We start from the raw sequence: 10,066 nt of genomic DNA on the forward strand, positions 1-10,066 counted from the left end.
ATAAAGATCAGGTTGATCCAAAACTTTTATTGGCCCTAAAAAGTTTTTAATGGTTGATGTTCATTCAACATTGTTTCCCGTAACGTGGTCCACTGAGATTTTAATATACATCCTTTTTGGTCTCTTGCCTTAAAATTATCTAGAGAAATAGATGGGCAGCATGGATGAAACACATATATCATGTTGGGGCCCATAGTGCACCTACCACCAGCCATTGGGTGGTGACAGGGGAGTAGCTAATCCATTTCCACTTGGCTGAGCCCCTGGAACCGCTAAGTGGGTGAGACCCTCGTCGTAGGGCCACCTTGATATATTCATTGTATATACATATGGTCCATCTTTTTTCTTTTTCTTTTTTTTTTCCAACTTATTTTAGGACATGGCCTGGAAAATGAAGCATGGAAGACGCCATTGGAATATTGACCATCAAAGCTGTCAATAAGCTGTCAATAAGATTACACAGATTATATAAAAGTCAGGCCTATATATATATATAACAGATATCAACTTGATTCAAAACTTTTTAGCTCACAAAAGGCTTTTAATGGTCAACAGTTATTATTTTCTTTGGTGGGTCCATCTAAAATTTGTATCTGCTTCATTCTGGGACTGTCTTAAAATAATACGAAAAAAAACAGGTGAATGGTGTGGATATATAATGCATACATCAAGGTGGGCTCTGGTCAGGATCTCACCCACATAGCTAGTTTCGGTTGGCAAGTCGTGCCCACGAGTTGGGGTGGGGTTATCAATGGGCCGGGCTAGGGCCTAAAAATCAGAATTTTGAATAGGCACCGCCTAATGGCCTGGTCCAAAACAGTTAGCCGAGACCTTCCCCAGGCCTGCCCATTTACTGCCCTAAGTAGGGCTTCAATGGGCCCATCTCAAGTCTGGAATATCAAAATTTTGAATAGAGTTGGCCCAACAGCCCCGTCCAAAATAATTCAAAGTCCACAATAATGTTTATTTATCATCCTATTCATAAGATTACAACGACATGGAAGAAGGGAAAAAATAAATATCAGATTTGATGCAAAACGTCAGTGGCTCTGCGAATTTTTCATGTGGAGATGTTCAATTCACACTATTTCCTATGGCGTAGTCCACTTAAGCTTTTGATATGCTTCATTTATGGACTCAATCAATAAAATTATCTAGTAAAATGGATGGGCAGACAGGATAAAATATATAAATCACGGCTACTATTTATAGCAAGTTGTGATTTCTAAGAGTTTTTTATTCTGAAATTTCTTCCATGGCTTAGTATCCCTATTTAAAGGGTTGTAGATCCGTTTATTTTATTCATTAATTAATAAAATTATTTTGAATATTTTAAAATTATTTCTATTCTCTTTTCCTTATGAATTCAAGATTTTTTTGTGAGTACTCTAGAGGAGATTCATGGATTCAGAACAATTATCCTCCTATAGAAGATGGTGCTTGACCTCACGTCCTTCCCTACATCAGCTGTCAAAGATCCGCAAACCCCTTTCAGGTCTTTTAGCCCGTACATACTGGATGCGGATTTCCTGCTAAAGCCTTTTGCACGGAGCTCATTTTAGGACATAAGGCTAAAACACAGTGGTATCAGATAATGAAGTGAGCTGAAAATGCGACGATTGAACATTTACAGCCGAATATTCATGGGCCACAGAAGTTTTGAATCGGCCTAATATTTGTGTTTTCGGTATGGATGGCATATAAATATCACTGTCAACCTCAAGGAAATTTCAACTGTAGTAATTTCCTGACCCACCTTTTTTTTTACTGTGGACCCTTGCTCACTTTTGGTTAGCCGGTGAATTTATTATAAACATCAGTACGGTGGTGATCATGTAGGCTTACAGCGAGGTTCCTTTAACAGGAAATCCACGTCCGTGCACACTCGCCGACAACCAATCACGGGCAAGCCATCCAACCAATCACAGTGGCGGATTGCGTGATGAGCAACTCTGTAGGCTTAAGTAAATTCTGTGGGGTTCACCATTGATATATATATATACACACACACACACACACACACACACATATATATATATATATATATATATATGTGAGTGTGTGTGTGTCTTATCTACGCTGTCCATCCATTTTTTTTCAGGTCATTTTAGGGCATGAGCCCAAAATTAAAGCATATATACACACACACACACACACACACACACATATATATATATATGTGAGTGTGTGTTTCTTATCTATGCTGTCCATTCATTTTTTCCAGGTTATTTTAGGGCATGAGCCCAAAATTAAAGCATATCCAAGGCTAAAGTGGACCACACCACAGGAAGCAGTGGGGATAATGACATCCACGGTTGAAACCTTTCCAAAGCCTACAATGATGTTTATTTGCCATCCAACCTATTAATAATATCACAAAAATACAGATGAAGGGAAACACAAGCATCTGCTTCATCCAAAACTTATGTGGGCCCCAAAAAGTTTACAACAGTTCAATTCACACTGTTTTAATTGGTGTAGTCCGATTGAGCTTTAGATATGCTCTAATTTTGAACTCATGTTCTCAAATATCCGAAAAAAGATAACACATACATCCACAGTGGGCCTCACAGAGTTTACTCATTAAGCAATTCATTCTACTAATCACAAACAACCTGGTAGAAAGGACGAGGCTTTCCGGGCCACAGCCTTGAGAACACTTAGATGCCAGTATACATACCATAATGGTACACGTGTGTGAGATCTGAGCTTTCCTTCAGGTTTGCCACACTGTTTAGATACTCTGGTTAGAGGTGTACATCGAGTCAAACCGAGTCGAGCTGGCCTCAGCTCGGCCACTAGCTGACCTCAGCTCGAACTCAGCTCGATGATCAAGCCGAGTTCACGTGTGCAGCATTTTTACAAACACCTGGACTGCACCTTCAAAATCTCACTATATTTAAGATATCAACGATCATTACTCTTACTAAGGTGGTAGACTCTCAGGAGTTTCAACACCCGGTCAAGGGTTCGAGTATCCATTGGTGGTGAAATCCCACTGTGTCGTGAGTGTGCGGGGTGGTGTGTGTGTGTTAAAAAATAAAAAAAATAAAAAAACAAAAAAAACAATGGTTTTACAGGTATTTTATCAAACACCTTCTAAGCAACATATAAATCAAAAAAAAAAAAGGTAATGGTTTCGTATCATACCTTCCTTGCCACCAGCCACACTTCACCGAGTCATTTCATCAAACACTTAGTGAGCAATATCAATATCAAAGTAACTGAGTCACCGAACTGATTTGATCTGCGTTCAATTCGAGCTGGGTTCAATCCAAGTAGAGTCGGGCCAGGGCTAGCTGGAACTCATCTTCGGGCTTAAAAAATAGCTCGAACTCAGCTTCAAACCAAGCCGAGTCAAATCGAGCTAACCAAGCTAGTTCGGTTCGTGTACACCTCTAATTCTGGCCTCAAAAACTAGCCATTTTGCTACACAAGTGGGCTACGGTGTACCTAAAATGGAACGGCTACAAAAATTCCATTTTCACGTGGCCCACCTGAGGACTGAAACGGTATTTTGGACCATGAAACAGCTTCCCACACCTGATGTAAAGCTCGGATCTTCCACACGTGTGTCATAATGCACTTGTATCCACGTGCTATCTATCATGGATATATCTCTCACTACTCGGCCATACGTACGTACCAATGCACCGTTCTACTGTGACTGTCGCAAATGTGTATATCTCGTAAAGTTAATGATCCTATGACCCGATCTAAAAGTGTCTTATCTTCATCTGACGGTTTACCTACTCAGATGACAGAAGATCTTGGTTAGATATGGATCTAAGATCATGGGTGGACACGTCGATCATCCATCACCGTTGGTTTGTTTGGTTACAATCGCAAAAGGATTTGCTTTTGGAGTCAATGCATTAATAATCAACTAAAATCTCCTTGATTTCATTGCCTTGAGAATCCTGATGACATGGCCAGCTCAACGCCCGATCTACGCTGTGGGGCCTACGACGCCCGTGACAAACCGACGCGAATTAGCTACTGACAGGGTGAGTAGCTAGACTCTCTACTGAAGGGGCGCGGATTAGATACTGACAAGGTCAGTAGCTAAATCGCTACTGAAGTGATGTCACCAAACTTTGTGGACCCCACCATGATACATGTATTGTATTCATACCGTCCAACCATTTGTAGAGATCTTTTTATGGCATGAGAAAAAGAATGAGATAGATCTAAAGTTCAAGTGGACCCACTATAGAAAACCGTTGGATCAGTCACACCTACCGTTGAAACATTTATAGGGCCCACCATGATGTATTTTTTAGATCCAACTTATTCATAAGTTAACGTAGAGATAGATGAAGTGAAAGAAAAAAATGTAAGCTTGATTGGAAACCTCTGTGGCTCCTAAGAAGTTTTGAACGGTGGATGTCACTGTCCCCACTGCTTTCTATGGTGGGTCCACTTGAGCTTTAGATCTATCTCATTATTTTTCTCATGCCATAAAACGATCTATGGGCCTACGAGAAAAAGAATGAGCGGATCCAAAAGCTGGAGTGGACCCCACCATAGAAAACAATAGGGAGAGAAACGCTCACCGTTGAAACATTCCAACGGTCTACAATGATGACTTGTTCATAAGTTAACATGGACATTAAATAAGGGAAAACACTAGTGTCAGCTTATCGAAAACTTTTGTGGCCCTTTAAAGTTTTTAATGGTGGGGTCCACTCAAGCTTGGGATCCAATTCATTCTTTTGTTCATGCCATAAAATGATCTCTACAAATGGATGGACAGTGTGGATACAACACATACATCATGGTCTCTCCATTCTCCATCAAATCCAAGAATTGGAAGCAGCCTGCTATCTTCCGCCTACATCCCTGAATGTGAGGATAGCAAGGCCACTACTGGGTCTCACCTGATCCGCTTCCAATTTTAACAAAAACGGATTAGCTACACCACGCCCAATGGCCAGTGGTTGGTGCTATGTGGGCCCCACCATGAAGTACGTGTTTCATACATGTGGTCCATCTATTTTTTTAGATTATTCTAGTGTATGAGACAAAAAAACGAGGTATATTCCAGTCTCAAGTGGACCACATTATAGGAAACAGTGTTAAATGAGCGTGGACCATTAAAAACGTTCTAGGGCCCCCCCCTTCATCTAGGTCTTTATGACCTAATCAACAGATTTGATGTCAAATAAACAGTACAGTGGGCCCTAGGAGAATTTTAATGGTGGATATCCAATCACTATTGTTTTCCTGTGGTATGGTCCACATGAGATTTATATCCCTCTCATTTGGTATCAAGCCCTAAAATGATCTTTAAAAATGGATGAACGGCATGGATGAAATAAATACATTATGGTGGAGCCCACAGAGCACCTAACACCAGCCACGAGCTAGTGGCAGGGTGTAGCCAATCTGTTTCCGAATTTTACGGCATATTACACCATGATGGACGAGGATTTCTAGGGAAAGCCTTCCGCATGAGGTTCCTGCGGGAACCAGGTGGGGCCCACTGTGATGTTTGTGAGAATCCTTTCCGTCCATTCATTTTGCGAGTTCATTTTAAGACATGATACCAAAAATGAACAGTATCCAAAGCTAAAGTGTGATGTATTAAAGGAAAATAAGGATAGGGAAATTTCTACTGTTGAAACCTATCTGGGTTCGAACGTTATGTTTACATGCCATCTATACCGTTAATAACGTTATTCCTAATGAGATGAACAGAAAACACAAATATTAGCATGATTCAAAACTTTTGTGGCCCACGATTATTTCAACCGAGGACATTCAATTAACACATTTTCAGCCAACTTGAACATTTTATATGGATCATTTTTGGCAACATGTCTTAAAATGAACTATTTTGATTCATGCTGGTGTTTTTTCATGCTTTGATTCATGTTTAAGGAACTATTTTGATTCCAGTTTGATTATAAGGAATGCCTTTAGTTTTTAATAGTTCGTTGTGACTTAAATTACAATGGATCTGCGATAGCTTTGAGTATTTTCTATGCATTATAGGGATTATGAATTAAGGAATCCCTGTTGTTCACCATCGTCTCCTGGGCATGGTTGGATGATTGAATCCTGCCTAACATCATACATCTCTCAGATTGGTTGTGGATTGGTTAAATTTTGTTATTTGCTTTGTCTCATGGGCATAGTTTTGTGATGAAATCCATTCTAATTCTCATACCTCTCATCTCTTGAAAACTAGCTAAATTAAAGGAAGTTCAGATTTGGTTTTTAACGTTATATCCTCCAACTGGATGAAGATGAGACTCTAAATTCAGTTGTGTTTATGAATCAAGCATAGATCTCCCCGATCTCTACAAGTGGATCATTGGCACCCTAGTTTCCTACCTTTGAATTTTACCAGTTTTAGATTAATACTTTCACAATTATTCCCTCATATTCCTCTGATTTAGATTACATCTTCGTCTAGTTCTATTTCTGGTTACTTTCAAATTACGTACAAGGTTCAGTCCCTATGGATTCGACCTCGGCCTCACCGAGATTATTACTACATCACAACCCTATACTTGGGGTGTGAACAGGGGCCCACCCCTATGTTTGTAGGAAATTTAGCCCGTTCATCTGTTTGGTTAGCTCATTCTAGGATATTAGACAAAAAAAGAGGTGGATCCAAAACTCAAGTGGGCCACACAAGATGAAACAATGGGAATTTAGTGAGAACAGTTGAAACATTCTTCTGGCTATAAAAGTTTAGTTTCAAGCAAACTTTTTTATATTTTCACTTCATCCCAGTGGTAATGAACTTATAAACGGTTTGGATGGCATATAAACATCAAGGTGGAGCCTAAGATGGTTTTAACGGTAGGTATTTCTTTGCCCAATTTTTCCTCTCGTGTGGTCCACTTGAGTATTGGATCCACCTGATTTTTGGTCGCATGTCCTAAAATGAGCTCGCCAAATGGATGAACATAGTGGATTTCTCACAAACAGGGCGGTGGGCCATGCCCAGCATCCTTACCAGCGAACTTCATGCGAAAGGCTTTAGCATGAAATCCTAGTGCTCAAACCACATACTAATCCGCAACGAGTTTCATGGAAAAGCCTGTAGTCGAGAATGTGCTGGGATACTATTTAGGGCCCACTATTTTTGAGAAATCCACTTCGTTCATCTGTTTTACGAGATCATCATAGGATATACAACAAAAAACGGGGTAGATTCAAAACTCGAGTGGCCCATAAAAGATGAAAAAATGAGAAAAGACTTCCCTACCATTAAAAGAATAAATGTTTAGATGGTAGTCACAGAATCTCCATTGATTCCTCTTGTGCAACTGTTGAGGGTCAAATATTGCATATTAGACCCCAGTTATTACCTGAATTACGAACATGATAATGTTTTAATGAGCTATTTTAACCGTGTTTGTGATGCAAGGAGAATTGACGAGCATGGATTGAAAAGGATGTTAAAGGCATGGATTTAATGCTCAAGCATCACCAAGGCATTGGATAGGACTCCATGGGACCAAGATAGAGGATTTACAAGCTGGAGATCAGAGAAATTCCAGCCACTCACTTTAAACAGGCTTGAAAGACGTCCATAATGCATGATCACAGGTTTTCCACCATCTGATCGGCTCCAAACGTTATACATGGCCCGAGGACCATAAATGAACCATACACGTCAAATTTGAACCCTTGGATCTTTGTGGAAGTGTCTCAACAGACACATCAGCCCCTAAAACCTTGATTTGGAGCCCACTTGCTATTTGGATATGCCTCAACTTCCGTCCCCATTGTTAAAATGATATGAGAAAAGATATGGACGGAACGGATCTCTCGTATACATCAAAGTAGACCCCACCTTGAGTGGCATGCGCACGCAACGCACGCGCACTCACTGTGCACCGGAAGAAAGAGACCGGTCAGCGGGCGCTGACCCGATCCATCTCCTTCACGGACACAGCGGACGGACGCTGTCCGTGCATTTTGTGTAGTGGGACCCATTCCGCTCACATTTCGATAATCCACACCGTTCATTCGTCCCGAAAGGTAACCAAAACCCCTCATCTAGGTGGAATTTTGACCCCATACACGTATACGCACGAGGATCGTGATCAAACGCAGGATGAACAGCGGAAGAAAAACATCAGTGGACCACACGAAAACTCGACAAAAACCAGTCCATTCCGACCGAAAAATCGAGAGGAATCTAATGGACGGGGTGGATTTCATCAAAAACATCACTACGGGTCCCACCGAACACGTCAGCACGTCCGCGTAGGCCTTACGCGGGTCCGGGAAAACTGAAAATTGCGGGCAGTTACGGGCCACCGTCCGTGAACGGATCATTGATCTAAACCGTCCATTTGATCAGGCAAGGGGTTCTTACACTCACCACGCTGGCAGATTTCAAAGAGGGAAAGATTCCTCCTCTCAAACTGATTCCAAACGCAATCAGTCTCTGCGTTTTCTTGCGCAGAAGCAGAGTTCCATGAGGAGTCTGCTGCGAACGATTTCGCACTCCAGCAGGGTCAGTTCTGCTTATTCTCCACCACCCCTCCTTGCTCTATAAAAGGAGAAGAAGGAAAGAGAGAGAAGGGATTCAATTCCAAGGGGAGAACGTGAAGCAAAGAAGAGATTTTTCTTGTTTTTTTTTTTTGTTCTATTTTTTTTGTTTTATTATTATTATTTTTTTCTTTAAGATACTTAGCTTCATCATGTTTATGTGTGGCTAAGCCTCTTAGCTAGGGCTAAGAGGTGAAGCTTGTAGTGAGATGGAAGACTCTATTTTATGCCTTTGATTTAATTTTAATTTATGAACTGAACTTGATATTAGTTTGATTATTAAAGGAATGTTTTTAGTTTTTAATGGTCTGTTGTGACTAAAATTACAATGGGTCTGCGATAGCTTTGAGCGTGTTCCTTTCCTTTTATGTTTATAATGTCAGGAAGCCCTGTTGTGCACCATCGTCTCCTGGGCATGGTTGGATGACGGTACCCTTCCTAACCTTCATATCATGTTGATTGGTTTTTAATTAGTTTAATTTTGTTGTTTACTTTGTCTCCTGGGCATGGTTTGGTGATGGAATCCATTCTAATTCATATACCTTTCATCTCTTGAAAACTATATCAAAGGAAGTTCAGTTGATTTTCATGGTTACACCCTTCAACTGGATGAAGATGGGACTCTAAGTCCAGTTGAGTTCTTGAAACAGGCATAAGCTCTACCTGATTTCTACAAGTGGATCCTCTGAATCCCTAGTTTCCTACCTCTAAATTTCTTAAGTTTTACATTAATATTTCACCATTATTCCTCAAATTATAATCAATTTAGATTTCATCTTAGTCTAGTTCTAATTCTACCTAGTTTCAGATAATGTACAGGTTTCAGTCCCTTGGGATTCGACCTCGGTCTCACCGAGTTTATTACTACATCACAACCCTATACTTGGGGAGTGAACAGCAACACACTAGAGTTTTCAATCCACTCCAGTTTTGATATAACATACTAAAATAATCTCGCAAAGTGGATGAATGGAGTGGATTTCTCACAAACATCATGGTGGCCCCACATAGCATTTTAGAGCAATAACTTTATGTGAAAGGCTTCCATAGGAAACTTGTGTAAGGAGGCATGTAAGTGGGATAGTGTCTTTCTCCGCTAGATGCACGTGACCGAAACTCACTCTCAAACTCACAAGTCATATAAACCATACGTTTGATCCTACAGTTGATATCAAGGTTCCCAGGTAATGACATGTTGATGCGCAGGTGAGTACACACACACACACGCACACACACACACACATGTTCACCAAACTAATGTGAAAAAAGTAACTTATTTGGTGGAATCCAAACAGGACTTGGGCTTAAGGGTTCAAGATAATTTATGGTGATCCTTGGCTGGGTTGAACTTGCTTTTGGGCCTTCCGTTGTGTGGTCCAATTTAGATAAGGATCTGCCTTTTTTTTCAATTAATCTAAAATGATATGGAAAAATGGATGGACAGTGTGGATGAAATCCATGCATCACGGTGGCCTCTTAGTGGCTCTCGGAGCCTCCAGATGTCCTGAGCTCTGAATAGCAGAGTAGTACGCGCACTTAAATAGAATGC

The sequence above is a fragment of the Magnolia sinica genome, chromosome 14, assembly GCF_029962835.1.
Source record: "Magnolia sinica isolate HGM2019 chromosome 14, MsV1, whole genome shotgun sequence".
NCBI classification, from domain to species: domain Eukaryota; kingdom Viridiplantae; phylum Streptophyta; class Magnoliopsida; order Magnoliales; family Magnoliaceae; genus Magnolia; species Magnolia sinica.